The sequence below is a fragment of the Dunckerocampus dactyliophorus genome, chromosome 14, assembly GCF_027744805.1.
Source record: "Dunckerocampus dactyliophorus isolate RoL2022-P2 chromosome 14, RoL_Ddac_1.1, whole genome shotgun sequence".
Lineage (NCBI taxonomy): Eukaryota > Metazoa > Chordata > Actinopteri > Syngnathiformes > Syngnathidae > Dunckerocampus > Dunckerocampus dactyliophorus.
This window is the reverse complement of record NC_072832.1, coordinates 21,835,820-21,862,786: the sequence shown is the minus strand read 5'-3', so window position 1 is coordinate 21,862,786 and position 26,967 is coordinate 21,835,820. Positions and strand designations below refer to the sequence as shown.

The following is a 26,967-nucleotide window of genomic DNA, read 5'->3' as shown; positions in this document are numbered from 1 at the left end:
GATGACAACACACACACCTATACTGACACTGATGACCATATACAAGATAAATACAAACGTGCTCGCCTACTTAGACAATATACATATAACCGCGTGCTTTGCTTTGCTCAGATTGCAATGTGTATTTTGGTTCCCTTGCTGATTGTTTTGTTCCTCACAGCTTACCACTGGACCCCTAGTGGGGATACAACAACAACTCTGACTACTCCCACTGTGCTGGTGTCACCTCATGCTAACGTTGCGGGCCGCCGCTCGAAGCGGTCCACACCCTCAACATGTACTGATCTTAACATCACCCATACTACTGGTCATTTGCAGTTGGCGGTTACTCTGTGTTCGACCTATCCGGTTCCGAGCACGTTTCAGCTGCAAAAAATAAGGGTGTTCAACGCAATTCTTACAACTTGGGGCAGGTGGCGGCGTCGGGATGGCCATGGGCATGGTATCTAATGCAGGGACACAACACCAATGGGAAATGCACACACGGGTGGGATCAAGTGGTGGCAGAGACAAGTGGTTACAGGTGGTCCTTCTGGACCAAAACATCGCTCAAGGAAGTGCGCAAGAATCTCACACTCTCTGTACAACAGTACACCCTTACACTCCAGTACAAGCCCCCGGGTTTGGGGTGCTACAATTTTACGTTGTATCCGTATATGTCCAATCCTGATTGCTTCCCAGTGCGTATTTGTTTTGAGGGCAGTAGTGCTCGCTCCCAGGCGCCGGCAAACCGGAACTAGGACCTTAGGGTCGTCAGTGGGGATAACCCATTGGATGTATCCTTTGTACTGTCCACAGGAATATCGGGACAGTTCAACAACTGGCTGCTGTTGGCCGAGCAGGCGGGAGGAACCAAGACCGGAGATTGTTTGGCATGCATGGGTGCCAGACCATTGTTGCGTGATGTCCCCACTGTGATCACTGAGCAGTGTGTCATTCAGTTGATGAACACTTCCACCGCCTCCTCGACCAGCACCAGTTCGGCAGGTTCCCCAAAGTGTACCCAATTTGACCTCGTTCATCCAGTCATCTCTGAAATGTGCGGCAGGCCTATTTTCAATAGCTTGGTGGCATCCAATAATTTTACTTGCTTTAATGTCTCCACAGGAAACCTGTTTGTGCAGCCTGGCGTCAATGCATCTTGGTGTCTAAATACCACTCAGGTGGACGGCTACTTTAAGCCGGTTATTCGTGCGGATGTCTGGTGGTGGTGTGGTGGGTCCGGTGTCACAGATTGGTTTGGTTTGGTTTGGTTTAGTTTATTTGAACATGAAGGTTACAATGGAATACATCTCATGAATCATTCTTTCACAGTTCCACATGTCCAAAAGGAGTAGGAAGAAGCAAAGCTTATTTAATCCTACCCCCCTTTCAATCTACATCTTGTACAGTACATGTTGTTCACTTCCTGCATTCCATGTCATGTTTTCAGTGATAGTCAGGATAACACATAATAGATAACGGTAAGCTAGCCCTCCCCCCCAAAAAAAGAAAGAAGAAAAAAAAAATTATATATATATACTGTATATATATAAATATATATACATACACATACATTAATAATAATAATAATAATGATAATACTAAATAAATAAATAAAAAAGAACAAAGCTTTTTTCTTTTTTTTTTAAACACAACAAAGAAAATTATAAAAAAAATAAAAAAATAAATAAAAAATAAAAAATAAAATAAAATTAAAAAAAATAAAATAAATAACAAACCTGACAGAACATCATTGTGATGATCAAGACTCTTCTGCCTTGTATTTAGCAAACATCAACTGCTTGTATTGTTTTTTGAATTTCCTCATCTCTGTACATTGTTTGAGTTCTTTACTCAATCCGTTCCATAATTTAATTCCACACACGGAAATGCTGTGGGTTTTCAGCGTTGTTCTCGCATATAAATGTTTTAGGTTTAATTTTCCTCTAAGATCATATTTCTCCTCTCTGATTGAGAAATACTTTATTAGGTTTTTGGGTAACGAATTGTTAACTTTATACATTATTCTAGCGGTTTGAAAGTGTACTAAATCTGCGAATTTTAATATCTGTGATTCTAAAAATAAAGGGTTTGTATGTTCTCTATACTTGGCATTATGAATTATCCTCACTGATCTTTTTTGCAGTACAGTGAGTGAGTGAAGATTGCTTTTGTAATTATTTCCCCATACTGTATCTCCACACAATACATTAGATATGGTAATACTAGGGAACAGTACAGAGTGTGGAGTGATTTTTGGTCAAGAACATATTTTGCTTTATTCAATATAGAGATATTTCTCGCCACCTTTTGCTGTATAATTTAATATGAGATTTCCAACTCATTTTTTCATCTATTACAACCCCAAGGAATTTATATTCTTCCACTTTTTCAACCAATTTTAAGTTGTTTGTTACTTTACAAATGTCGTTAATGTACAAGTTAAACAGTTTTGGTCCCAGTATGGACCCCTGGGGTACTCCACACGTGGTATGTAAACTCCCAGATGTATATTCTCCTAGCTTTACAAATTGTTTCCTCTTTGCTAGATAGCTTTTAACCCAATTTAAGACTGAACCTCTAATTCCGTACCTTTCTAATTTTGAAATTAAAATAGTGTGATTAATTGTATCGAAAGCTTTTGTCAGATCCATGAATACTGCTGCTTCGCATCTTCTGTTGTCTAGTGATTTCCTCCGTGATTTCCATCAGTGCCATAGAAGTTGAAATGTTGGCTCTGTAACCATATTGACTGCTTGTCAATAATTCATTCTTATTAATAAATTTGTCCAACCTATTATTAAATAGCTTCTCCACAATTTTCGAGAATTGTGGTAACAAGGAAACTGGTCGATAATTTGTAAATTGGTGTTTGTCTCCTTTTTTGAAAATTTGAACCACCTTGGCTGTTTTCATTTTGCTTGGAAATATTCCAGTCTGAAATGATAAGTTACTAATATATGGTAACGGGTCTGCGATCCCATTGATGACCCTTTTAATTGTTTCCATTTCGATTCCATGACAATCAGTTGATGTTTTTGCCTTAAAATGGTTAACAATGTCAGTGATCTCCTTTTTGGTTACAGCAGTGAGAAACATAGAATTGATTCCTATCAATGATATCATTCCCTTCATCAATTGTGTCTTGTTTTGGAATTTCTTCTTCCAGTTTTTGTCCAATATTTACAAAATATTCATTAAACATTTCAGCTACCACATTCATGTCATTCCTGTAAGTGTTTCCAACCATGAAATAGGGAGGATAGTCTGCTTTCTTAAAGTTGTTCTTTATAATACCATTTAAGATGCCCCAAGTTGCTCTCATGTTATTTTTTGTTCTTATTTAGTACATGACTATAATATTCCCTCTTACACACTCTCAAGATAGTTGTCAACTTGTTTTTGTAAGTCTTATACTTTTGTTCTGCTTCTTTAGTTTGTTGGATGATAAATAAAAACAGGCGTTTTTTAGTCCTTTTGTCATCCATGGCTGCTGGTTTTTCTTTTGCTTCTTGGGCTTTTCTTGCCAGGGACAGTTCTTATCGTAGAGCTCCATATAAGTACCAAGGAAGCTGTCATATGCCTCGTCCACATCTATTGCACTGTAGACACTCTCCCAACTTTGTTCTTCTAGTCCTATCTTGAAGGCACGGATGCTGTCCTCTGTACGCAATCTTTGAAAAGTCTTTTTTGCCTCCACCTGTTTTTTCTTATAATGTTCATTGTAGATTGTGAACACTGGAAGATGATCACTGATGTCACTAATTAGCAGGCCAGTGATGGTGTTATCAAAGTCATTGGTGAATATATTATCGATGAGGGTGGCACAGTGGTCTGTTATTCTACTTGGTCTAATGATTTTAGGATATAAACTCAAACTATACATTGTATCTGTGAAGTCGTCTATTTCCTTGCACTTGTGTGAGTTCAAGAGGTCAATATTGAAGTCTCCACATATGAAAATAGTTTTTTGACCTATGTCTGTAAACGTTGTCTTAATCCAATCCTCAAACATTCCAATCTTTGACTTTGGAGTTCTGTACACACAACTTAACACATTTTTGCTTTTTTCTTTGCAGATTTCAATTGTTATACATTCTAAAATGTTATCAATGACAAATGACATATTCTTTACCATTTTGTAGTTCAGATGTTTGTCCATGTATATGGCCACACCTCCTCCATTTGAATTGTTCCTGTTTGCACACATCATTTCATATCCTTCCAGCTCGAAGTCCATTCCTTTGTTAGCATTAATTCAAGTTTCTGAGATTGCTATAACTTTGAAAGGTTCTTTGAACTGATTCAAATATTGTTTAATATTAGTAAAGTTTGCATTCAAGCTTCTGCTGTTTATGTGTATGATGGATAACTTGTCGTCGTTGCTGAAACTGTTGTTGTATTGCTCCTCCGTATAATAACGGCAGTCGTTTGTAATGTGAGAGAAAAAATTTGAGTCTGGATCAATGTCTTTTTCCATATCCAATTGTTTGTGATCTGTAAAGTGAAAAGTGTCCAATTGTAGATCTTCTTGTAGCATATTAAAGCTGTTTTCCTCCATGTTGGGAGACCTCAATATCTTTCTAGGTCCTTGATGTCTTTGACAGCAAGAACTTTGGCCTCTGGTCCTCCATTTGCTTTGATGAAGATTTTTGCAGTTTGCACTCCATGTTCCATGAATCTTTCCTTGCTTCCTCAGATCACGTGCTTTCTTCGCAATCTCAGCGTTGCGCTTGGTCAGGTGGTCATTCATGTAGACATCCTTTCAGCTTCTTTCCCTGTTTCAGCAGCGCAACCTTGTATTTCCTATTAGTGAATTTGACGATGATGACGGGTGTAGTACGGTTCCTACCATACAATGGGATGCAAGTATCAATATGTGTATGTCTACATCTACATTCTTTGATTGCAAGAAATCAACAACTTGTTGCTCTGTTGAGGCGACATCCATTTCGTCTGGTTCTTCAGTATTCGCCACTGCTCTGGCATAGGACCTTGGTTTGATTCGAAGTCCCGTCACGACCACGTCATTCATTCGCGTGTTCTGATCCATGTCATCTGTGGTGTTTTTCAGCTTCTCAATGATTTTATCCTTTTCTTCACATTCATTTTTGAGAGTGGCTCCCAGTGCATCATAACTTTCCTGTAATTTTTTATTCTCCACTCTCAGACCTTGCATTTCCTTCCTTAATATCCCCATTTCATTTTGAAATGCTTCTCTCTGAACTTGAACTTGCTCTTTCATACCTTGCATTTCTCTTTGTATGGCGTTGGTAGTCTCTAGCAGACTGTAAGTTAGTTTTTGCAGGGAGTTGGAATTCTCCACAAGTTGCTGCATCTGTTTTCCATAATCCTCCATGGTTTTCGCCATGGTATACTCACTCTTTTCCATTGAACTTCTTTCTTGCTTGTTTGCGCGGTGTTTAACCTTCTGCAAGGCTGTCGCTGTTGCTTTGTCTATATTTCCACTCAGGTGTGTCAACTGGTTAACTGTGTCATCCTTGTAGGGTCTCGGCGGCGGTTGTGGTAATAGGTGAGCACCTCCAGTTGTCTCAGGAATCTGTTCAACATCTTCCGTATATATGACTGAATCTGGAGTACTTCGACCAGAACTGCTAGAGCCACCGCTTGTTGCGCTTCTTCTCCCTCAAGCCTTTGACATTGTTACTGTTGCTTGGTAACGCCGTCAGTTAGCCGTTGGCTTGCAGTGCAATGCCTTCGGTGATTAATCTTCGTTATAACGGCGAGTTTATCTCTCACCAGTATCTCACCAAAGTCCCACCAGTCCTCGTGGGCCGAAAAAGCTGCACAGGAAAACTCCAAATGTTATCCTGTTATTAAAATCAGGCTTCAAACCGCGGCTAGCATGATAGCTTGCTTGTAACGGCTGTCGGCTCCACCTGATTGTCTCTTTTGGTGAGTTTAGTCCACTCGCGGGTCCGAATTGAGGCAGAAGTCTCAGCACTCACTTGCAGAGTTGTAATCACAAGTTGTGATCACGAACTGTATTCACCAAGGTCGCAAAAGTTTAAAACTCCGGTAATAGTGGACGGAGCTTTTCCGTGAGCGTCCTTTCCGTACAACAGGAAGTGACATTTTTAGATTTATATACAGATGCGCGAAAATATGACTCTTGTTTGATTCACTTTGTATGGACTTATTTCAGGAGCAAAATGTGAATGAAAGGGTTGAAAAACGTACTCGCACGAGTGCTTCCTTATGCGAGTGAGATGCTCCACCATACAGCCCTGACACGACATAGGTTGCCCACTAACAACATGACTGGCCTTTGTGCCCTGGTTTCATTTATACTGCCTATGGCTATTTTGCCTTTGGACATTGATCATTTGATTCATAGTGCAACCTCTGTGGGATCGCACCTCATGACCACCTCGTCCCACCGTTCCAAACGTGATACATTTTCTCCTTGGTTGGAAGCTCCTAATCCGACATACATTGACGCCATTGGAGTGCCTCGTGGTGTTCCTGACGAATATAAATTGACTAATCAAGTCGCTGCTGGATTTGAGTCTATCTTACCGTGGGTTACAGTTAATAAAAATGTTGATCGCATTAATTACATTCATTACAACTTACAGCGTTTATCCAATCAGACCGAGGAAGCCTTCAGAGCGGTGAGTGACCAATTACGAGGCATATCTCTCATGGCCTTCCAGAATCGTATTGCCCTAGACATCTTATTGGCTGAAAAACATAGTTTGTGCAATGATTGGCACTGAATGTTGCACACTTATTCCTAATAATACTGCACCCGGTGGCCGACTGACCCATGCCATCGATGGTCTCAAAGCACTTAACGTGCGAATGAAATCGCATGTGGGAGTGGACACCAGTCTATTTTTGGGCTAAATATGGTTGACGAGCTTCTTTGGTAAATGGCAAAAATTGGCTTCTGGAATTATTATTGCGGTTATGGTTTTCTTCATTTTCTTTGCCTTGTTTGCGTGTTGTTGTATACCTTGTTTCAAGTGCCTTTTCCAGCGTGCTACAATAGGCCTTTTTGGCGATGGTCGAGGTCAGTACCAACTGATCCGGCTTCTGCCACTTCCTGAGGGGGACACGCGAGCCGTGCTTCCTGATCCTGACAAATAAAGTACCCGTTCTTCAATCAGTCCAATATGTCTCCAGCAAGTTGGATTTGAGTGACGCATGCGCAGCCGAGAACGTAAGACGCTGTCGATCGTCATCACGTGGGTTGTACATCCTTTGATTCGCTGATGGCTTCTCTGACCTCAAAATGATGACCTAGGTTTGATTCTATTGGTCCTGACGGTTCCAGGTGTCAATCACCGGAATCGGCCATTCTGAGCCGGAGTGAGCAACTGCTGAACAGCTGGCTGTTATGACGCAGCAGGGCGCCGTGCACAGGCAGTTCGTCGCAATTTTTAAAATCAAAAGCAGTTTATTTTTAGAGCCCCGGTGAAGTTTAATTGAAATGAAATTATAATAATAATAAATTGGAACCGAAAAAAATTAAATGTGCCATGGAACGCCTTTACGCTGTAGTTTTGCTCTGCTTTATTTTAGCAGCATAAAACTTTGCACATGTATTGTTAGAAGGCGATTACACGACTTTCTTGAGTGTTTAGGCTTGATCAGCCTATTTTCCAGGAGAATAGTTAAAAGGGATTTTTTTTCAAATATTTTATATATCAAGATTGATCACATGAGTTTATATTTACAAAGTTACCTGTTTAATTTGTGCATGTCATTTTTGGGCAGAAGCCTAAAAAATAGGCCTCTCAATATTCTCATTCATCCAGGTCATTGTATGCTCAGTGCATTCAATCGCATTCAACTGATGTGTCCCACCTAGTCTTTGAGCATGAATTGGACTAGAGCTGTCCTATTGAGTCTGACTGGTGTGTGTCCCACCTAGGCTTTGAGCATGAACCCATGAAGCCTGCTTGGATGAAAGGCAAAACGTCCTCTAAACCCGAACAGTCCACCTGCCTCAAAAAATAGGTTTGGGGACAACAGGTAAAATAACTAAATATATAAATCATTGCATGTGAGTGTGAATGGTTGTTTATATGTGCCCTGCGATTGGTTGGCTCCAGTCCAGGCGTACCCTGCCTCTCGCCCGAAGTCAGCTGGGATAGGCTCCAGCATAGCAGCAACCCTAAGCAGCATAGAAGATGGATAGATGGGTAGATCATTTGCAGATATTAAGTGTATCATTAATCAATCCACTATCTGGTTCACTGTGGATTGGGGGCTGTGGGAGAATGGTTTTAATCTGATGTCATAACCTGCCCCGCTCCGAAGTTTTCCAACCTCAGACATTTTGACCTTGGCTCATTCATTTTATTTAAGAACCAAAAAAGTGCAACATCCTCCATTTCATACATTGCTACATTATACCCATTAGAGAGTCTGGTCTTATTGAGTTTGTTACAATAATGGTAGAGGAAGTGTTCATGAATGAGGAAGGTAGGTCAAAATTAAACAGGAAGAAGTGTTGTGGTACACCAAAACCAAACTGGATTATATGCAGTCCGAAAAAGATCAGTTTGGTCCAGATCAGATGTACGGACTAAATGCAGCCCAAATTTGAAAGTCTATTTTTTGGCTAAATATGGACCAAAACAGACGGACTAAACGCAGCCCAATTTTCAATGTCTATTTTTGGGCTAAATTTGGACCAAATCAGACGGACTAAACGCAGCCAATTTTCAACGTCTACTTTGGGGCTAAATATGGACCAAATCAGACGGACTTAACGCAGCACAATTTTCAACGTCTCTTTTTGGGCTGAATATGGACCAAAACAGACCGACTAAACGCAGTCCAATTTTCAATGTCTATTTTTGGGCTAAATTTGGACCAACTCAGACGGGCTAAACGCAGCCCAATTTTCAACGTCTATTTTTGGGCTAAATTTGGACCAAATCAGATGGACTAAACGCAGCCAAAATTTTAACGTCTATTTCTGGGCTAAATTTGGACCAAATCAGACGGACTCAACGCAGCCCAATTTTCAACGTCTATTTTTTGGCCTAAATATGGACCAAAACAGACGGACTAAACACAGCCCAATTTTTAATGGCATTTTTTTGGGCTAAATTTGGACCAAATCAGACGGGCTGAATGCAGCCAAAATTTGAACGTCTATTTTTGGGCTAAATTTGGACCAAATCAGACGGACTAAATGCAGCCCAATTTTCAACATCTATTTTGGGGCTAAATATGGACCAAATCAGATGGACTAAACACAGCCCAATTTTCAACGTCTCTTTTTGGGCTAAATATGGGCCAAAAAAGACCGACTAAAAGCAGTCCAATTTTCACCGTCTATTTTTGGGCTAAATTTGGACCAAATCAGACGGACTAAATGCAGCCCAATTTTCAACGTCTATTTTTTGGGCTAAATATGGACTAAAACATACGGACTAATCGCAGCCCAATTTTCAACGGCATTTTTTTGGGGCTAAATTTGGACCAAATCAGACGGGCTAAACGCAGCCCAATTTTCAACATCTATTTTTCGGCTAAATATGGACCAAATCAGACGGACTAAACGCAGCCCAATTTTCAACGTCTATTTTTGGGCTACATTTGGACCAAATCAGACGGGCTAAACGCAGCCCAATTTTCAACGTCTATTTTTTGGGCTAAATATGGACCAAAACAGACGGACTAATCGCAGCCCAATTTTCAATGTCTATTTTTTGGGCTAAATATGGACCAAATCAGACGGACTAAACGCAGCCCAATTTTCAACGTCTATTTTTGGGCTAAATTTGGACCAAATCGGACGGACTAAACGCAGCCCAATTTTCAACATCTATTTTTCGGCTAAATATGGACCAAATCAGACAAACTAAACGCAGCCCAATTTTCAACGTCTATTTTTGGTCTAAATTTGGACCAAATCAGACGGACTAAACGCAGCCCAATTTTCAACATCTATTTTTCGGCTAAATATGGACCAAATCAGATGGACTAAACGCAGCCAAAATTTTAACGTCTATTTTTGGGCTAAATTTGGACCAAAACAGATGGGCGAAACGCAGCCCAAATTTGAACGTCTATTTTTGGGCTAAATTTGGACCAAAACAGACGGACTAAATGCAGCCCAATTTTCAACATCTATTTTTTGGGCTAAATATGGACCAAAACAGATGGACTAATCGCAGCCAAATTTTCAACGGCATTTTTTTTGGGCTAAATTTGGACCAAATCAGACAGGCTAAATAAATGCAGCCCAAATTTGAAAGTCTATTATTGGGCTAAATATGGACAAAAACAGAAAGGCTAAACGCAGTCCAAATTTGAAAGTCTATTTTTGGGCTAAATTTGGACCAAATCAGACGGACTAAACCTAGCCCAATTTTCAACGTCTACTTTGGGGCTAAATTATGGACCAAATCAGACGGACTTAACGCAGCCCAATTTTCAACGTCTCTTTTTGGGCTGAATATTTACCAAAACAGACCGACTAAACGCAGTCCAATTTTCAACGTCTATTTTTGGGCTAAATTTGGACCAAATCAGACGGACTAAACGCAGCCCAATTTTCAATGTCTTTTTTTGGGCTAAATTTGGAACAAATCAGACGGGCTAAATGCAGCCAAAATTTGAACGTCTATTTTTGGGCTAAATTTGGACCAAAGCAGACGGACTAAATGCAGCCCAATTTTCAACGTCTATTTTGGGGCTAAATATGGACCAAATCAGACCGACGAAACGCAGTTCAATTTTCAACGTCTATTTTTTGGCTAAATATGGACCAACTCAGACGGGCTAAATGCAAGCCAAAGTTGAAAGTCTATTTTTGGGCTAAATATGGACAAAAACAGAAAGGCTAAACACAGTCCAAATTTGAAAGTCTATTTTTGGGCTAAATTTGGACCAAATCAGACGGACTAAACGCAGCCCAATTTTCAACGTCTACTTTGGGGCAAAATTATGGACCAAATCAGACGGACTTAACGCAGCCCAATTTTCAACGTCTCTTTTTGGGCTGAATATTTACCAAAACAGACCGACTAAACGCAGTCCAATTTTCAACGTCTATTTGTGGGCTAAATTTGGACCAAATCAGACGGACTAAACGCAGCCCAATTTTCAATGTCTTTTTTTGGGCTAAATTTGGAACAAATCAGACGGGCTAAATGCAGCCAAAATTTGAACGTCTATTTTTGGGCTAAATTTGGACCAAAGCAGACGGACTAAATGCAGCCCAATTTTCAACGTCTATTTTGGGGCTAAATATGGACCAAATCAGACCGACGAAACGCAGTTCAATTTTCAACGTCTATTTTTTGGCTAAATATGGACCAACTCAGACGGGCTAAATGCAAGCCAAAGTTGAAAGTCTATTTTTGGGCTAAATATGGACAAAAACAGAAAGGCTAAACACAGTCCAAATTTGAAAGTCTATTTTTGGGCTAAATTTGGACCAAATCAGACGGACTAAACGCAGCCCAATTTTCAACGTCTACTTTGGGGCTGAAATATAGACCAAATCAGACGGACAAAACGCAGCCCAATTTTCAACGACTCTTTTTGGGCTAAATATGGACCAAAACAGACCGACTAAACTCAGACCAATTTTCAACGTCTATTTGTGGGCTAAATTTGGACCAAAACAGAAGGGCTAAACGCAGCCCAAATTTGAACGTCTATTTTTGGGCTATTTTTTAAAAACACGTTTGCTGACTGAATAGAGTGCATTTATGAACATAGGCAAAACTGCCCCACAATGAACCACATATGCACCAAACCACCTAAACAGTACTAAACACCTGCTCAGGCCGAATGAGCCTGTCCAACAATACATCCTAGGAGCACCAAATCTCATTCATCACATGAGATTTAGCACCTTCTGCTGGCTTACAGTGACTAAATCAAACAGTTATAGCTTAAAAACGCGTTAAAGACCGAATAGAGTGCATTGAAGAACATAGGCCAAAACTGCCCAACAATTAACCACATATGCACCAAACCACCTACAAAATGTGCTTTAACAACCTGCTCAAACCGAATGAATTACTTTTTCTCATTTTGCCTGTAACTGTGCAACAATACATCCTAGCAGCACTAAACCAAATTCACTATGCAGGGAGTGAAAAGGTATATCACATACTTGAAATTTGAGACGACAGAACCTTCTGCTAGCTTGCAGTTTTAAAATCGAACAGTTTTTGCTTAAAAACGCGTTAAAGACCGAATAGAGTGCATTTATAAACACAGGCCAAACTGCCCAACAATGAACCACATATGCAGCAAACCACCTAAAAAGTGCTTTAAACACCTGCTCAGGCTGAATGAGGCGCTTTTTCTCAGTTTGCCTATAACTGCCCAGCAATACATCAAGCTGCACCAAACCACATTCACCATGCAGGGGGTAAGAAGCTACACCACATTCATGAGAGTTGAGCCAAAACACTTTCTGCTGGCTTGCAGTGACTGCAAATAAGATGGGTATGCCTTGTTTATTTCTTATAGACTAAATACTGTAAGTGAGTCAAGAAGGGATGAAAGGACGGCATTGTATGTGCAAGCAGGTGGTGTTGTAGGTAGTGTAGATGTTTAGAGATGGTTTCTCAACCTTACCTTTGGAGAAGCAATCTCAGTTAACGTTTGTGGGGGCTGGCGGGGCTGCAAGCATACACACACAGCAGTGCAGCAAGGGAGCCTTGTGAAGAGCAATGGAAGGTAATGTGTCATGGAAATTAGGAGGAAAAAAGATGATTACAAAACCAAAATCAATTAAATAAATATATGTGTCCAGGTCACGTTTCATGCAGTTTTCAGCCATATAAACGGCCATAAGGTGTCACAGTTGCCAGTGAGTACTGGTGGTTGATGTGCTGTGTTGCCTTGGTACCTGCCTTCTCCTGGCCTGTTTTCTCTTTTTGCAGTCACACCTTGAGCAGGCTGGAGGCGGGGACGCTGGGCACACCTGTAGCTTATTAGTCTGTACCTATTTAAGCTGACTACCCGCAGCTGGCAGCCGCTGGTTTATTGTCTCGCTACGGCTGGCTACTCGTCCCAGGACTCCTACTACACAATCCTCGTGCTACGCCTTTTTGGACCCTGTCGCCTCCCTGCCATCCAGCTTTACTCCCCAAGTTTGTACTGCTCTTCATGGTGTTGCCTTTATTTGTTTTTCTGTTCCTTCTTTTGCCAAGACACCATCGCTTTCTGTTTGTGGAACTGCCTTTTTGCATTTTTGTTATTAAAAGTTCCTTTACGACCACACAAGCTCTCAGCCTCTGCATCTGGGGTCCGAACCACACCACGGACTTAACACAAGGTGGCAGAAGTGCATTTGATAAGAGCTCGGCATGGATCTTTTCCATGTACCGTATACATGCACCGACAGCAAGGAAAAAGTGAGCAAGCATGGAGGAGTGTCGCGCGCAGAAGGGAAATTGTAACGCATGCACACGCTCACACAAACGTCCATGGTGTTATATTTTGATGTAAACAACCCTTTTGGGGTTGTTTATGTTCTGGTGCAGTTAAGATATTTGAGCTGACACATCAGCAAAAAATGTTTATCAATGTGAAAGTTTTGCTTGAAATGTATCGTTTTACAAAAAGCTGTTTTTCTCTCTTTTTATTGCTGATTATTCATGAAAAAGGTAGAAACAAACTTTTTTGTTTTGACGAAAGACGAGTCTGATCTTTCTTTTGGTTCCATGTTCATATAGCCATAGAACACAATATTCTTTGTGCTTTGAAAAATCAGTCAAAATCATCTTAAAATGAACTCTGAAACTGAAAAATGGCTGGGATAACGACATACTTGTTTCCCCAGTAATCTCCTGGATTTTGTCGCCATCTTGTGGGCTGTCGCCGTAACTACAGTTGTCCATGCAACATACTGTTGCGCTCAGCTTTCCAATGCCTCTTTGCTGCGCCAGAACATTTCAAGGGAGGCATCCACCACACTTGCAAAACCCCTGATTTAAAAAAAAAAAAGGTTTAAAAGGCAATTTCTGGATTTGACCCTTGTGGAACCATGATGCACATTAAAACCCACAAACTGTACATATGGCATCTGTGACCTTTGGTGTACTTAGTATGACAAATGACATGATCATTGCGTTTAAGTTGAAGTTATAAACAAAAACTGATTTGTATTTACTATATTAAATTTTTTATTGATCATTTATATGAACCCAACACAACATCCATTCATCTTCTATGCCCCTTATCCTCACTAGGGTTGCGGGTATGCTGTTCGGGCGAGAGGCGCGGTACACTCTGGACTGGTCACCAGCCAATCGCAGGGCACATACAAACAAACAACCATTCACACTCACATTCATACCTACGGACAATTTAGAGTTAACCTCACGTGCATGTTTTTGGAATGTAGGTACCAGTTCCCTATTACTGGATGAACAATCCAACACTTGGTGAATTCTGATTCACAATGATCAGAAGGGGCGATATCAAAGGTGATGAGCGCATGGCCCCAAGCCTACCTTTAATGGTGTTTTGTCCTCAGCTCTTCCACCTTGGGTTTGCCTTGGATAACACACGTTGACAGCATCTAGAAAGGGAAATGAAATTGGTGGTATGACTAAAAAAACTGCTTTACACAAAGACATTTGTAGATTTATGACATTTTTCATGAAAAAGTCAGGCATTGACAAGCAGCTGGGGGCAGCACTCAGCTGATTAAGAAGAATTAGATGTGCTGAAACCAGGTTTGTGCTCCCCAGACCTGTCACGATAAAACCTTTTGCTGGACAAGAATTGTCCTATTGCCAATAAATTATATTGTCAACATTATTTTGAGACCATTTTTTTTATGAATGCAAGGCTCCTGCACGTAGTAGCGCACCACGTAGCGCACCACCACGTAGTAGCGCACCACCAATCCCAAACTCCCAGAGGACCCCCCACAGGACACCGCGAGGGACATGGTTAAATGCCTTTTACAAGTCCACAAAGCACATGTAGAATGGTTGGTCAAACTCCCATGTACCCAACAACTCCCAACAACTGCGTAGTTAGTTCATGATGGCGTCGTGTTGCATTCAAAAGCTGGTTACGTTGAGTTGTAACTATATCAACTCTTTCTACTGTATTTAGACTCTATAATAAATATAATATTGATAATATTGATAAATAAATGAATTTATCAATATTATCAATATATTTTTTGATCAATATATATCAATATTATATACAAGCCACAAATATACAACTAATAGTATTGACTGAGTCTGAGGCATGCCAGCGGCAGAGGAGCTTTTTACAAAATGGCAATAAATGGAGAACATGCAAACCGTGCGGCGTGAGATCATTTTGGGGTTTTTTTTCAAACCATCATGATCAAAATTGTAGGTGTGCCCCTTCTCTGTAGTCAATCTTAAGTACAAAACAGAGCGAAAACGAATGCACTGCATTTGCTGACAAACTGACAATTCGCACTCGAAATGAGCTGAAAACCCAATGGCGGCCATATCATTAGGAACACTCAACCAGTTTAAGAAGGCCGCAGGAGATGGACCAGCTATTGAAACTTAATTCAGTTTTAGTCTGTGTCCCCCTTCCACGCTCCCCCCACCTGAATTGCAAAATGAAAAAAAGTAACTAATTCGATTTGAGCAGGTGTTTTAAGCACTTTTTAGGTGGTTTGGTGCATCTGTGGTTCATTGTTTGGAAGTTGTGGGCAATGTTCATAAATGCACTCTATTCGGTCTGAAACACGTTTTTAAGCAATAACCCAGCCAGCACGTCCATGTGGGGCCCATAAGGGTTATATGCAGGCTATGTGGGTACTGAGTGGGCATGGGCTTGAACTGGGCAAATTTTGCGGGTCCCATGTGGTTTCAGTAACATGGGCCCCACATGTAAAGCCCATGTGGGCTGACTATATGAGCCCCATAAAGGATGTGAATGGGCTAAGTGGGCATGGGCATAAACAGGGCAAATTTTATGGGCCCCCATATGGTTTCAGTTACATGGGTGCCATGTGGGGAGCCCATGTGGGCTGACTGCATGGGCCCTATAAGGACTGTAACCAGGCTAAGTGGGCATGGTCTGGAACTGGGCAACACTATAGGGGACCTATATGGGTTCAGTTACATGGGTGCCATGTGGGGAGCCCATGTGGGCTGACTGCATGGGCCCTATAGGCTAAGTGGGCATGGTCTGGAACTGGGCAACACTGGGCAACACTATAGGGGACCCATATGGGTTCAGTTACATGGGTGCCATGTGGGAAGCCCATGTGGGCTGACTGCATGGGCCCTATAAGGAATGTAACCAGGCGAAGTGGGCATGGTCTGGAACTGGGCAACACTATAGGGGACCCATATGGTTTCAGTTACATGGGTGCCATGTGGGGAGCCCATGTGGGCGGACTGCACGGGCCCTATAAGGAATGTAACCAGCCTAAGTGGGCATGGTCTGGAACTGGGCAACACTATAGAGGACCCATATGGTTTTTAACAATGTGGGCCCCACAATTGAAACCCATAACGAATACAAAGCCCCCTTTACATAAAATTTGCATGACATTTATGTAAAGAAAGTCCTATATAAAGACCTATAAGCCTTTGTCGATTTACACAGAACCAACCAAGGCTAAAGTGTTGCCTCAGTGTGTGCTTTTAGCATTTCCAGTAAACAAAAAGCTTGCATGGTGGTGCGAGTGAACATCACCATCAGCCTGTGTTTTCCAGGAAAATACTTTTATACTGCAATTTAAGCGTGTGAGTGGTAAAAACCCGTCACCCTGCATGATGATCTGCTCCACTACACCTGTCCCTAAATACTCTTCACCTGACACATCAGCCCACATGGTAACATGTGCAACCGGTATGCAAGAAATAAACAAATACAAAACCATAAACCGTGGCTCCTGCAAACCTGAAGAGATCATGAGAAAAATAATTGCACTGAATTATGTCGGTTTATTTCAATTGAAAACATAAACAAGACTGAGCCCTGTTTTTGCCCACTCATAGCAGCTCAAAATGAGGGAAAAAAGTAGGCATTGGAAGTGCTTGTACATTTTGAAATGCAGCAGACACACCTTTAGAACACATTTTATTTTATTACCGCGTCTAAAAGAATTTGAAACAATAGCCAATGTCAGTGGTATGTTGTATGTTATGTTAATATCATAATATTAAATATATATACAGTGGGGCAAAAAAAGTATTTAGTCAGCCATGAATTGCACACGTTCTCCCACTTAAAAGATGAGAGAGGTCTCCAATTTTCATCACAGGTATACCTCAACTATGACAGACAAAATGAGAAAAAAAAACAGAGTCCAAAATCCACTATGGCCAAGACCAAAGAACTGTCAAAGGACACCAGAAACAAAACTGTAGACCTGCACCAGGCTGGGAAGGCTGAATCCGCAATAGGTAAGCAGCGTGATGTGAAGAAATAAACTGTGGGAGCAATTATTAGAAAGTGGAGGACATACAACACCACGGATAATCTCCCTCGATGTGGGGCTCCACGCAAGATCTCACCCCGTGGGGTCGAAATGATCACGAGAACGGTGAGCAAAAATCCCAGAACCACACGGGGGACCTAGTGAATGACCTGCAGGAAGCTGGGCCCAAAGTAACAAAGGCTACCATCAGTAACACACTACGCCGCCAGGGATTCAAATCCTGCAGTGCCAGACGTGTCCCCTGCTTAAGCCAGCACATGTCCAGGCTTGTCTGAAGTTTGCTGGAGAGCGTTTGGATGATCCAGAGGAGGATTGGGAGAATGTGATATGGTCACATGAAACCAAAAGAGAACTTTTTGGTAGAAACTCAAATTGTCGTGTTTGGAGGAGAAAGAATGCTGAGTTGAATCAAAAGAACACCATACCTACTGTGAAGCATTGGGGTGGAAACGTCATGCTTTGGGGCTGTTTTTCTGCAGAGGGACCAGGACGACTAATCCGTGTAAAGGAAAGAATGAATGGCGCCATGCATCGTGTGATTTTGAGTGAAAACCTCATTCCATCAGCAAGGGAATTGGAGATGAAACATGGCTGGGTCTTTCAGCATGATAATGATCCCCAACACACTGCCCGGGCAACGAAGGTCCTGGAGTGGCCTATCCAGTCTCCAGATCTCAACCCCATATAAACTCTTTGGAGGGAGTTGAAAGTCTGTGTTGCCAGCAACAGCCCCAAAGCATCACTGCTCTACAGGAGATGTTCATGGAGGAATAGGCCAAAATACCAGCAACAGGTGTGTGAAAACCTTGAGAAGACTTCCTGAAAACGTTTGACCTCTGTCATTGCCAACAAAAGGTATATAACAAACAGTTGAGATGAACTTTTCTTATTGACCAAATATGTACTTTCCACCATCATTTGCAAATAAATTATTTAAAAATCAGACAATGTGATTTTCTGTTTTTTGTTCTCATTTTGTCTGTCATAGTTGATGAAAATTGACCTATGATGAAAATTGGAGACCTCTCATCTTTTTAGTGGGAGAATGTGCGCAATTGGTGGCTGACTAAATACTTTTTTGCCCCGCTGTATGTCCCTTGTGCACCAGCCAGCAGAAAGCCTCTAACACCTGCTGCAAGTGTGGAAAGTATGTTTGCAAAGCCCACACATCCTTGTGCTGCAGCGCCTGTGCATAAAATGGAATTGAACTCGCACACACACACACACACGCACGGACACGCACACACGCATGCACCCCCCCCCCCACACACACACACACGGGTTTATGATTTATGAAAAAAATCTGAAAAAATATTAACGCATATTATTTTTATGGTGTTTTGTTAGACACTTTTATCCCTTAATAGGAAGTGTTGGTTTTTGGCTCCACGGTGTAGAAAAGTGGAAAATAGGATTTGTCTTTGAAATTCCAAAATAAGTAAAAAAAAATACACACCTTTGCCAAATATGATGGCTAAAAACATAATCACTGCAAAGATATCAAAAAAATAAAACTTGCAAAGGACACTTTTGTCCTTAATAGGGCACAAGGGATATGTATTAGGTTGTATTTTGTTTTAGAGAAATACAACTACTTTTGTTTTGAAAAGTTATTTGAAAAAGTAACGCTTTCCTCCCGACTCCATATTGCGGTTCACCCCACTGTAAGCGTCCGCTTTACACAGTAGTCCCACAACAAATTCACTTCGTGATGGTTAGATAGATTGTTCACCTTTAATGTCATTTTTTCCGACAAGTAATAGTTTAACCATAACTATCAGACAAGTTGCAAAATATCATTATTTTATGGATGGAGTTTTAAGTGAGCTCGCTGCGGATGGATATACCATTTCAAAATCAATTTCCTGGTGTCCAGACCATTTGGCGTTTGGCGCTCAATTTGCGTCTCATCTTCTCCTCGATCGCTGTATGGATCAATTAAGGTAAGACAAACAAATGTTTATGTGCATATAGAACCCAAAAGTATGAGTGGGTTTTCACAGATTGTTTTAAGTGTACAGAATTTAGTTTACAAAACTTTGGAGGGAATAAACATGCTAATAAACATGACGCATCATGACAGGCTAGGTGCACCTCCAGGTTACTTAGATACTGAAAGTGAATGAATGAATGAATGAATGAATATATTTTTTTAATGCCAGGAGGAGTAACGTTACGTTTCCTTTTCTGCAAGTAACTTGCAGCTAACGTTAATGTTTATTGGTATCTTATCCCTTCACTGTGATCAGAGAGCAGGTGTGCAGACACAGACGCACTTAGCTGACTCTACCTGTGATTGTGGTTTGTGCTGTATATTTTTGCAGGTCTCTGAGCATCTGATTTTGGGGCAGTCACCAGATTGTCAAGAAGTTCCAAAAGTTCCAGAAAGGTAAATGAACACATGGACATATTTTGATGACATTAGGGGAGAACTTTTGTATGGAGTTAGATTAGTCTCAAGATTAATAAATACACACAGAAGGATTCACAAATACATGTTAAGATTTATAAGCAAATGACTTTCCACACAAATATTTTCAATGCACACACACATATTTTGCATATTATATAATTATAAAATAAATCCACAAATAACCAAAAAAGTTTCCCAAATGTATTTCTAATACACACAGAAATATTTATTTTTTTAAATACTGTCTATGCAATGAAAATCCACAAATACATATATTTTATTTATTTATATATTGTAATTAAAAAGTATTTGCAATTTTCATCAAAACATATGTGGATGTTGATACATTCATATACAAATGTTTTTATTTTGTGAACCTCCTCGCGTTTGTGTGTGAAGCTTTTTGACTCCCCTGATGTGACCCGATCCACAAATGCATTTTTTCTACCAAGGGGATATAGGTAGCCAATCAGATGTCTCCTTCCTCTTCAGCCAACCCATGTCTGATGCAATGTCTGATGATGACAGTGTGTGATGGAGCACAACTCTGACAAAGCCACTTGTGAAGAAATTATGCACCTCCAGAGACCTGTAATTTTTGAGGCTGCTATGTGAAAATCCTTGCGTACCAGCACATGCATGAATGAATGACTGAATTTATTTGATGATTAATCAGTGATGAATAATGAATATTGAATAAGAATAAAGTCAATGTAGTGTTGCATTACTGCCACCCTCTAACGCAGGGGTGTTAAACCCGTGTCATGGGGGGCCGAGACACTGCAGGTTTTCTTTCCAGCCGGTCACAAAAGCAGGTGATTTTAATGATCAACACCTTCAGTTTGAGGGAAGGAGCTCATCAATTAAATCACCTGCTGAAGAAACTGGTTAGAGAGAAAACCTGCAGCGTCTCGGCCCTCAAGGGCAGAAGTTTGACACATGTGCTCTAACGCTATGTTAAAACATACCCCAAATGGGGGTGGTGGCGGGACGCTCATGTGATTGACTGAAGAGGAAGGACACATCTGATTGGCTACCTATATCCCCTTGGTAGAAAAAATACATCTGTGGATCGGGTAACATCAGGGGAGTCTCAAAAAGATTCACACACAAACGCGAGGAGGTTCACAAAATAAAAGCATTTGTATATGAATGTATCAACAACCGCATATGTTTTGATGAAAATTGCAAATACTTTTTAATTACAATATATAAATAAAATATATATATTTTTGTGAATTTTTATTGCCTATACAGTATTTAAAATATTTGTGTGTGCATCAGAAATACATTTGGGAAACTTTTTTGGTTATTTGTGGATTTATTTTACATTTGCCTTTCTCACAGATGCACACATTGTACCTACCTTTTGTTCTGAATGGACGTCTTTTCTCAACTCACTTGTTTCTTCAGCCATGTTAGTCATATCACTGTCTTCTTCAAGATTTCAACTTTTCAAATATTACACTTAAATCTATAATTGTTACTCTGTCTCTTTAACGTTTTGTACTGCTTTAAGCCCTTTTAAAGTCATTTAGAGTTCTCAGCTTTAGCTTTAGTGTTAGCCTTTTTCAACATTGCTTCAGCAGATTCTTCAGCTAATTCAGCGTTGAGTTGAAGCGTTGAATAGAGTTCAGCTGCTTTCAGCATGCACACGCATTTTCTGCAGGAAATGCTTTCTTTTTCTAGTTCATCTCTTGTCCCTGGCCAGTTACTGTACAATTCCTTATGAATCATATTGAACAACATGTACAACAATATGAACAAGATGATTAACAGTATTCTGTGATAGGCTATTGTAGGCTTGATTGTGCTTCCCTAAACTTATGTGTATCCATACCTGTAGTACTTGGACACATTTTAGGGTCTTACACCAAGTTCCTTACAGTAATTAATAATGCATAATTGATGATTGATGCTAATGTTGTCCCAGTATACAGTATTTACTAAAACATTGCTATGCATTAGTCACCTTTAAGTTTTTTATTTGCTAAAATATCTTTTATCTGAATGTAGGCCACCCGAAAAAGCCCAGGCTCTTTCATCAAGTGAGGAGGAAGCTGACCCATGTGATGAGGATGAATTGTCACCTTCTCCTCCCCTTGAATTTGGGCTGCACGCAATTCCCACATCAATGCTCGCTCGTCTTTGACCAGCAGCCGAGCACCTACTCGACTGATCAGGCGAAGGTGGCGTTCATGATGAGCCTGCTGACAGATGCTCTCGCCATCAGCAAGGCTAAAGCCACCACTCATTCATCTTTTGTTTTTGAGAGAAATGAGGAAAGTTTTTGATCACCCCATTAGGGACAGGAAGGCAGGAAGGAGACTGTTGGATCTGAAGCAGAAAGGATGCTCTGTGGCTGCTTTTTCTATTGAGTTCCAGGTACTGGCTGTATGACGAGGTGGCATTACAGGGCATCTTCTGTAAAGCACTCCATGCCCGCGTAAAGGACGAGCTAGCGGTACGGGATGACACGAACACATTAGATTGCTCAATAGACCAGGCCAACCAACTGTGGGAGCACGACCGACAGCATGCGGAGGAGGAGAGATCCAGCGGAGCCACGCTCACTACACGAAGCAGAAGACCGCCGATACCACGTGAGCAGGCAGACGACAGCACCCTCTCCACCGAGGTACCCATGCAGCAGGGGGGTTGCCCAGCCAGACCAGACGTCGTGAAGAGGAGAGATCCAGTACCTACCTTCAAACTTCCTCCGGGGATCAGTCCACCTCCCCGACCTGTGAGTACGCCAACAAGGAGCCAGTCAGGAGTGTAGTCCGATAGACTCAACTGAGACGACAGGTTTCTGGGACTATCACCAGAGAGGGGCAATTACTGCACTTACAGATTCCGGAGCCGACGACAGTTTTCTAGATTCTGCGTTTGTGGAAAAGTATATTATTGCTAAGTTAAGCTTCAGAGTCCCAAGGTGGTTAATCCGTTAGATGGGCGCTTAATTACTATAGCATAGGTGTCTTACCAGACAGAGCCCTTGCCTCTTGGGTAACCTTCACAAAGTGATTTGTTCCTTTATCATACCTTTTCAGAATCTTATTCAGTGATGTTCTTCGAGATATGCTGAATCAGATTTGCTTTGTGTACCTTGATGACATACTCATTTTTTTCTAATTCCCTCTCTTCTCAGGAACATGTTCATCACATGCGGCGGGTGCTTCATCGGTTTTTGGAGAACCGCCCTTTCATCAAAGCTGAGAAATGCAAGTTCCGTCTGTCTTGTTTCTGGGGTATATTGTGGAGAAGGGCAGACTTAGAGCCAATCCCGCTAAGATCCAGGTGGTGGTCGAACGGCCTCCAACATCAAAGAAGCACTTGCAGAAGTTCCTGGGGTTTGCAAATTACTATAGAAGTTTTAGAAGTTTTTTTTAGAAGGTTTATTCGCAATTACAGTAGCAAGGTGGAACCTCTGACGAGGCTCACATCCACTAAGATTACTTTTGCTTGGTCCCCAGAAGCTGAGGCGGCGTATACAAAACTTAAAGAACTATTTACCTCTGAACCCGTTCTCACTCATCCTGATCCTTTGTTACAGTTTTTCGTGGAGGTGGACGTGTCGGATACAGGAGTGGGAGCGGTCCTATCCCAGCCATCCCCAGTCGACCAGAAGCTCCACCCATGTGCATTCTTCTTGTGTCGCCTTATGACAACTGAGGGGTAATTATTCGTGGTGGCTCAGAGGTTCTGGTGGCCTTCGATATCAGCAGACACCAAGGAGTTTGTTGAGGCCTACTCTATGCCAGGAACAAGTTTTTGTAAGTACTTGTATTCCCTGCTTGCCGGTCTGCGGTAGTGGCTTTAGGTTTGTACTTTGCTTGTTGCATCCTGCTTGGTTTTTCAGCAACGATTTGTGTTCTAGTTATTTTTTTGTCCTGCTCAGTTTTCAGCAGTGTCTTCTGTTAGCATAGCATTTTACTCCTGCTACTTCCGTGTATAGCAGCATCCTAAGTTTTGTGTTTTTCCCTTGGCTAGGCCCGGAGGTTTTGTGTTGTACTTTTTACATTTTGCATTTTTTTCCCTTTGTATTTTGTGTGGACTTTGTAATACATTTTTGTTACACGGGATCCTCATTACTGGCTACACGCCGTCCGTGACAGCCATTACGGAATAAATGAATCTTCGGTGTGTTACATAAAGGAGGAGGAAAATAGTAATAGCAAGGATGACAGCAGCAATAAGTTTTAAGAATGCAAAAATGCTACAGCGGAGCAGCGCCAGAACAAAGAGGCATAGTCATAGGAACAGTGAAATACGCGTGAGTCCATCCATCCATCCCAGGTCCCAGACCAAGAGTGATTCAGAAGACCCTATGAATTATGAATAAACACAAGAGGAGGAGCCGGACCTCGCCCAGATGTGGTATACCGGGGCCTCACCATGGAGCCAGGCCTGGGGAGGGGCTCCATGGTGAGCGCCTGGTGGTCGGGCCTGTGGGACCCAGCCCGAAGAAGCCACACAGGATCTCCTCCCCCCTTCCCGGCTGGGACAAGCATAAGGATCCGACGCAATGTGTTTTGGGTGGCGGTCAAGAGCAGGCCCCTGGGCGACCTGGTCTTCAGCAGCCAAATCTGGTTCTTGGGATATGGAATGTCACTTCTCTGGTGGGGAAGGAGTCCAAACTTGTACGAGAGGATGAGACATTCCCACTAGACATAGTCAGACTAACCTCGACCCACAGTTTGAGTCCTGGAACCAAACTCCTCGAAAGGGACTGGACCTTGTTCTACTCTGGAGTTGCTGCAGGGTAGAGGCGGCAAGCTGGTGGGCACACATGGGTCGCACAGACTAACACCAAATATACAGTAGTTGCAATAGCTGGTCCATCACCTGCGGCCCCCTTAAACTGGCTGAGTGTCCCCAATCATATAGTTGCCATGGGGTTTTTAGCTCATTTTGGGTGCGTATTGTCACCTTGGCAGCAAATGCAGTGTGATGCAGGTGGGTGGCCACCAAGGGGCGGCACAGACTAAAACCAAATAGAGTTGCAATAGGTGGTCCACCACCTGTGGCCCCTTTCAACTGGCTGAATGTTCCTGGCCGCCATAAATTATTCAGCTGAATTTGTGTCGCTATTTTCACTTTGTCAGCAAATTCAGTGCAATGAATTAAACAAGTTTCATCTTCCCTTACGTGTATGTTAATCTCCAATTATGAGAAGGAAAAAAGACTCACACTCCAGATTAAGTTTACAAATTGTATAGAAAATAGTCAGACAGAATACAATTTCAGTTTTCGAAGCTTCGTGGCAATGTCTCTTCCACTGCTCGCCTGCAGCCTCCTAGCCAGAAGAAGAGAGACAGCTCCCGAACGATCGCGTCTTCTGCTTTTGTTGTTGTCCTTCTCAGACCATTGGCACCAAGATGTCCCAAGATATCTTATCCCTTGGATTCTTTGACGAAGAGTGTCTGACGACAGCAGGTGAAAGTTGGGTTTTTCGCTTATGCGGTAACACTTTTCCTGCACAGAATAGAATAGGCTTCTCCCAGACTGACGTTGTCTATTTTGACTACACACTGTGACCATATCTGGCTGCTGATTTTATCTGTGTGATCCCTCTTCCCTTTCACCTACTTAGGTCAGTGTTCAGCTAACAGTTTAATCCAGCATTATTTCTATAAAGTACTTGTATTCACTCACTCATTTAATAGATTCATCGATAAAACATTTTTTTGTATAATGTACTTACAGTATATTAAGGCACTTAGTTAATACATCAATCAATCAAACAATTTCCCTAAAATCTACTTGTATTATGGCACTCAATTAACAAATCAATCAATAAAACAGTTTTTAGCCTACAATCCCCCTTTAGGCATAAATCAAGGATACGAAAGGATATCTTAAACAACTTCTGTTGTTTCTCCATCTGATTCGAAGTCCAGGGAGCTGGGGGGTTCATTTTCCCTTTAATGGCCGTTGTGATGACTCGATTGCAAGCTGAGCGCAGGCAGGGAATGCACCCACAACCGCACATCACCAACATGGCACAAAAAACTCTGTGGTCAAAATCGATAAGGTCAAAGTTAAAATCCATGATAGCTGCATACTCGGCCACAGCATTCCACTTGCCGAACCACTTTTTTATCCAGTCATCCCACCAAATGTTCCTTCAGCTCAACAGACAAGGCCTGGAGATCTTTCAAGGCACGGGTCAAGCTGCTGTCAGGTGCCATGTTGCTGGGGATAAAAGTGCCCAGCAATGAAAGCAATGCTCTGCCTCCCCCGGAGTCCGCCCCTGACTTCGAACACATCTAAGCACAAGAGAAAAGTAGTCACTATAACTATTGAGAGCAGAGTGAGTAATATTAATGTGACTAAGTTCCCTCCGAAGAGTTTGGTGCCATTTCCACAGAACACGGTCCAACGTTGAACCAGGAACTTCCTTTCCCCTCCAGCCGGAGGGCGTGTGACGTTTTCGCCGTCACCCAGTGCGGGCCCATCCACCTGGGTTCTGTCTATTTTCTTTTGAAGACCTTTAGGTACACCTATGGTTTTGTGTGTACTTCGTTTTGGGGACCCCCTTTGTCAGTAATCTACTGTACACAGAAAATTCACACACCAGCCGTTGTGCTACATCCTAATACTGTATGTGCAATACCTCATTCTCTCAATGACATCTGTGGGTCCTGTGCCAGCAGTAGGTCCAGGAAACTGCTGACCTCTGGTGAGTTCAAATGGTGTGAACCCCGTTTGGCTGTTTAGGGTATACCTGACAGCCATAAGGGCTAAAGGAAGTGCGTTCAGTCTCAGAATGCTCTTGGGTCATACAGCTGTATATAAGGTCCGCCCTCAGGTCAAGAAGTCACACAACCCCCAGATTTTTGAGACAGCATCATCCCGTGGATTTACTGGAATGGATATATCTGACCGTAGTAAGTAAAATGCTTTAAATATTTTTGTATGTTTATTAAAGTGTCTAGAACATTGTGGAAAATATGTGGTACATTTTATTTAGAGCTTGTTTTGTAATTGTTGTAATATTACAACGCTGGGTGAATGTGGTAGTCAAAACAACCCTGTTTTGAAGGAACGTCGAGAGGAACTTCACATATTCTTGATATATTAAATACTACATATTTACTATATTAAATACTACATATTTACTATATATTATAAATTTTATATGCTACTTTTTTAGAACAATAAT

At 41.6% G+C, this 26,967-nt stretch overlaps 1 long non-coding RNA gene across 1 annotated transcript; it reads left to right on the top strand.

The window, feature by feature from the left end:
- Positions 1 to 19,633: 19,633 nt before the first annotated feature.
- Positions 19,634 to 23,023, top strand: LOC129194076 (uncharacterized). The gene is made up of 3 exons (XR_008573674.1): positions 19,634 to 19,775; positions 21,816 to 22,545; positions 22,951 to 23,023. It is a non-coding gene; the product is annotated as an uncharacterized LOC129194076 (long non-coding RNA).
- The last annotated feature ends 3,944 nt before the right edge of the window (positions 23,024 to 26,967 follow it).